This window comes from Macrobrachium nipponense, chromosome 15 (genome assembly GCF_015104395.2).
Source record: "Macrobrachium nipponense isolate FS-2020 chromosome 15, ASM1510439v2, whole genome shotgun sequence".
Taxonomy (NCBI): domain Eukaryota; kingdom Metazoa; phylum Arthropoda; class Malacostraca; order Decapoda; family Palaemonidae; genus Macrobrachium; species Macrobrachium nipponense.
Window position 1 is genome coordinate 62,149,362 of NC_087208.1, and position 6,020 is coordinate 62,155,381.

Below are 6,020 nucleotides of genomic sequence, written 5' to 3' on the forward strand. Positions count from 1 at the left end.
TATCTTCATCTCCTGATAAATAATTGACTGGGTTGAAAGAAGCATGGACTTGTCGAAATTGAACAGAATGCCCCGCACCAAGGCCAGACGCATAAGATAACCCTGCACCCTCAAGAATGTCTGAAATGAATTTTGTTTGCAAGCATTAACCAGCCATCAAAGTTGAGGAGAATTTGGACTCCTAGTAGATGACCCTTGCAAGCTAATGGAGCTGAAACAAGGCAGAATACATTTGGTGCCATGTTCAGACCAAAACACACAGCTTTGCATTGGAAGACCTTTCCTTTGAAGACAAAGCACAGATGCTTCCTTAACCCTCTTAAGCCGGAGCCCTAAAATCAAAACGTCTCCCGTATGCCGGCCTGGTTTGGGTGAGCGCGGAAGTGGAAAAAATAATTTTTGAAAACAAAAAAATTACAGCGCGCGTGACTTTTTGAAGATTAAGAGTTCATTTTTGGCTCCTTTTTTTGTCATTGCCTGAAGTTTAGAATGCAACCATCAGAAATGAAAAAATAATATCATTATCATATGTAAATAATGCGATATATGGTAGCGAAAAAAAGAAAATTCATACATAATTGTATTCAAATCACGCTGTGCAGAAAACGGTCAAAGCTAACCAGTTACTTTTTTTTGCGTTGTATTGTACACTAAATTGCGATCATTTTTATATATAATACATTGTAAAACAATAAAAGCAACACCGGAAAAATATTATCACAAAATGATGTACGAATTCGTAACGAGCGGACGTAAAAAAATGTTATTTTCAAAAATTCACCGTAATTCTAAATAATGTTCTAGAGACTTCCAATTTGTTTTCAAAATTAAGACAAATGATTGAATATTACGATACTGTAAGAGTTTTTTAGATTAGAATTTGCAGAATTTCGACCATTTCGGACGAGTTAAATTTGACCGAATGTCGAAATTTTAATATATATATATTTTTTTATATGGACATATTTCAAAGATGGAAAAAGCTACAACCTTCAATTATTTTTTATTGTATTCTTCATGAATTTGCGCACATTTTGATATATGAAACTCTATAAAAAGGCTAATATGAAAAGGAGCAAATATTAGGATAATGCCATGTATGTATTTCGGAGACTTGCGGCCGCGAATCGGCGCGCGAAGTGAAGGTAAATATATTTTTCAAAAATTCACCATAAATCACAATATTGTTTTAGAGACTTAAAATTTGTTTCAAAATGAAGAAAAATGACAGAATATTATTAGGCCGTAAGAGTTTTAGCTTACAATTGCGTTTTTCAACTATTTCGGTAGAGTCAAATTTGACCGAACGTGGTTTTTTTTTTCTATTTATCGTGATTTATATGCAAATATTTCGAAAAAAGAGAAAAGCTACAACCTTCAGTCATTTTTAGTTGTATTCTACATGAAATTACGCACATTTTCATATATAAAACTTTATGTAACAGCTAATTTTAAATGGTGCAAACATTTCGACAATCGCACAAAAAAATTCTGATTTTTTCGGAAGTTACCGCGCGAACGTAATGTTTTTTTTTTCATAAATTCACCATAATCGAAATATTGTGCTAGAGACTTCCAAGTCGTTGCAAATGAAGGTAAATGATTGAATATTACTAGAATATAAGAGTTTTAGCTTACAATTGCGTTTTTCGACCATTTCGGTAGAGTCAAAGTTGACCGAAAGTTGAAATTTTTGCACTTAACGTTATTTATATGAAAATATTTCAAAACTGATAAAAGCTACAACCATGGGTTGTTTTTTGTTGTATTGTGCAGGAAATTGCGCACATTTCCATATATAAAACTTTATGTAACGGCAAATTTAAAAGGGTGCAAAACATTATTGGACAATCGCACGGAAAAAAATTTATCGGAAGATTATCGCACGAACGTAAGGAAAAAGTTTTTTCATAAATTCACCTAAATAAATCGAAATATTGTGCTAGAGGACCCCCCCTCCAATTTGTTGCAAAATGAAGGCAAATGATTGAATATTACTATAATGTAAGAGTTTTAGCTTACAATTGCGTTTCTCGACCATTTCTGTAGAGTCAAAGTTGACCGAAGGTTGAAATTTTTGCACTTATCGTTATTTATATAAAAATATTTCAAAACTGATAAAAGCTACAATCATGAGTATTTTTAAGTTGTATTGTGCATGAAATTGCGCACATTTTCATATATAATACTTCATGTAAAGGATAATTTAAAATGGTGCAATAATTATGTCAAAGTGACGAAATAATTTCCGAGATGTGTCACTGATACTTTTTAGTGCGATAAGAAAGAAATTCGCGCTTGCGCGCCTGCGTACGCGATTTGTAAACAAAACAACGCCTTGATCCGTGAAACTCCCAGCATCCCCCAAGGTGCGCGTGATACAAAAGTTTTCGGCTGGTAGGCCTATAAGTATTTTTTCCGCGAATTTTTAAAAAAAACTTTTTTGAGCCGACGTATGATACGTCCAATCGGCATACGGGAGACATTTTGACTCGACGTTTAATACGTCCAATCGGCGTAAGAGGGTTAACTGAGGACAGATCAGGACATTGTCCCCCTTCCAGAAGGCCGTTAATGCCAAATTGCATTACTCAAGTTGAAAATGGAGCAAAATGAACAAACTTGTGGATGACTGGAAATGTCCAATGGTGGTCTCTACCTTGAGGCCTTGGGGAACAAGAAAAGTCAGTAGTAAAACATTGGTGACAAGTATAAAACTTGCTCAATTGCCTCCTTGTGTAACAATTGTCTGACCTCCTCCTTGAAAACTCAGAAATTCTCTGTGCGAAGAAAATGGGCCGGGAAGGATATGGAGGATGTCAGCAGGGGTGGAAGAGTAACAAAAGGTTCTATCATTCTTTGAGAACCATTACTACCTAAAGATCAATGAAGCTTTGCTAGATACTCCAAAAACTCTTGTAGATGGCCTCTTACTTGGCAGTGAAAGTTCAAAACATCAATTACAGCTGGCTTTGCAATTCTTTCAAAAATCATGAGCCTTGACTACCTTGAGAGCTAACTGAAGTGACAGAAGTCAGGGGTGGTCTGGGTTGATATTCTGCATGGAACTCTCATGTGGAAAAGCCTTCAGGCACAGGACACTTGAGGGAAGACTTCATAGATTTACATATATAGATTTTTTGGCATTATGCCAAGCACTGGGGCAACTATGGCCATTCAGCGTTGAAACGGAAATTGACAGTAAAAGGCTTGAAAGGTATGACAGGAGGAAAACCTCGCAGCTGTACTATGAAACAATTGTCAGGAGAGGGTGGACAGTAAGATGGAAGAAAGAGAATATGAATGGAGGTACAGTAAAAGGAATGAAAGTAGTTGCAGTTAGCAGCTGAAGGGATGCTGCAATGAACCTTAAGTACTAATGCCTACATTGCACCGAATGAGGTGCACTGATGGCACTACCCCCCGACTGGGCCTCCCCTGGTTCGAGACATCATTGGTGATGGCCTTAAACACTTCAAGGTTAAGGAGACAATGATGAGATGTGAAAAAACCAGTTACTGTTCATTGAACTGGAGCTACTTTACAAGATAGTAAATATTAACACAACTGTTCCCATTACTTTCCCATTACTTTAAAATGAAGCTGTAAAACACATAAGGCATTCCTCCCTAAGCATGGGAAATAGGTCTATAAAGGTAAGGTTAATACTAAAATGCTTAATCATGAGCAATCGCCACTTCCGGACTAACAATTATCATTACAGCCATCCCCGGTATTCATGGGGGGATGCATGCCACACCCACCTGCAAATACCAAGTATCCCCAAAGACCGAAACCACTGAAACCCCTTCTAAAAATACTCAAAACTGCTTATTTTAATAGTTCAGACATCAAAGATCACCTCTAAAATGCTTATAACTGCCCAGTTTAATAGTTCAAACCCTTAATATACCTTAAACTCACATCCTAAAACATTTAGTCGTGAAAATTTGAAAATAAAGTAATTACTCTATGCAAAAACCCACAAATAGGCATATTTTCCGCGAATAATATGGACATATTTTCCACGAATAATATGGATATATGTCCCACAGAAAAATCCGTGAATAACTGAATGCTGAACTCTAAAGAAGCAGGGGTGGACTGTATTATTTTTATTACTGTTGTTATTACAGGCAGTCCCTGGTTATCAGTGATCCAGTTTTATGGAACTTGTCTAGCGCCATAAAATCGGCAATTTATGGTGCCATTACAGGTCGTGTTCCGGTTACCGGTGCCATAACATACCTAACAAGAGGCGCCATAATGATGTTTTTGGCGATGATAACCGTTATCGGTGCCATAAGCGCCTTTATGGCGCCATAAATCACCGAGTTCGGCCCGCCTATTATTATTATTATATCATAATTTTGTTTATTTTACAAATTTCTTTTACCTGGCATAGTCAAGGAGCAGTCATGCTAAGAATGGTATATTGTACCAACTTCATAAGTGCTTTGCCTTACTATATGGCCAAAGTTCCTTACTAACTGAGAGCTCTTCGCTTCCATGGCACAAGCAACTTTAAGAGAAAACTTGCGTCTTGAACAAAGTAAGGTAGAAAATCTGACATAGTATCTGTCATAACATGCAGCTCTAAATAGCTTCACAAAATTGGAAACCAATGCAGCTGTGTTTGGAGAACCAGCTTTAAGGGAACACTTTCAAAATGGCCTCATAACATGCCTTAACAAAGTCAGAGAGATCTAACTTTTTATTCGTTTTAACAGAAGCTAAGGTAGAAGCATACAAGAGAGCAACAATCAGAATAGATTCATCTACTAGAAATAGAAGAGGGTAAAGCATAGCAACATAAACTGGTAATCACACAAAAAACTAATGGATAATCCTCGAAATCAGGGTTGAAAACTATCAAGACTGAAACAAGAACTATGACATCAAAAACCAAGATGACAAGGCCATATATGCCTGAAAAGTTGACATACCCTGGACCGCCAGCCAAGATGTCACAAAAAGCAAAGGAAAGTGCCACAAGGCTGCATAGGCACAGTGGGTGACTCACAGCTCAGCTCGGAGATGGTTGGATGGGAGAAGGTAGAAGGTTCTTGTGTGACATTACCACAGTAAACAAGTCTCCCCATCTTGCACTTTCACAACAAATCCAGGAGATAAAAGCCGACTCAAGAGAAGACCCTGCTGAGATGACAGCCAGAGCTATTTGCACAACACTAGAAGCAGTGAAAGAGAAAGAGTTGCTAGTACAAAAACATAGAGTTGTCAAAAGGTGATGAACATGTGACTCTATGGGGGAACTGGAATATTATGTCTACGTTATACAGACACCTCTCAAAAGGGGGGTCATCATCACTGTCACTCTTGCCAGATAAGGATAGGACAGTTGACACGAGAGCTTAACTCTACCACATAAATCTTTTGGAGAACACTTCGAATTCAAAGAACTAGTATACAATTACATACATGTGGCAAAGGGCAGAGACTATACCCAATGACATGCCTTGGTTCCCAGGCAGAGGAGAAAACCTACTAATTCAGGGAAGTCCAGAGGGTGGGCTACAGACACAAAAGCTCCAACACCCTCTCTCTCTAAACAGAAACCAAAAAGGACACTATGGAGAAACCACAATCCTTACCCATAATATACTTGGTCAGGTGCCTAACTGACCACAGAATGAACTCATATTTTCAAGTTACCAATCTAGTCATCTGAACCACACAATGATTATTAGAAGATGGAGACAGAAATAACACTGGAAAAAGAAGAATAGAGTAGACTTATGACCATCCCTAACTGATTGTCTAACTTTTCAAAATTATTCATCTGTAATCATCTGTGTCCCCACCAGGGGACGTTGGAGTGATTGTGTTCTAATCAGAATTCATCGTGCCATGTCCCCTTGTGCATAGAGGGTGAATTTTACTGTTAGTAATTTTGACTATTTCTGGTGCTGTTTTCCCTATGTATTTTATTGTGTTGTTTTCTGATTTTGTATTATGTCATCTACAGCAAGCATCATACCACTCCTTACATTCTCACAGAT

General features: G+C 37.5%; 1 protein-coding gene across 2 annotated transcripts in view; it reads right to left on the reverse strand.

Annotated features, from left to right (window-relative positions):
* Nucleotides 1–6,020, reverse strand: part of LOC135195010 (beta-alanyl-bioamine nonribosomal peptide synthetase ebony-like) — a 224,106-nt gene that overhangs the window by 90,757 nt on the left and 127,329 nt on the right. The gene's annotated exons all lie outside the window — the stretch shown is intronic.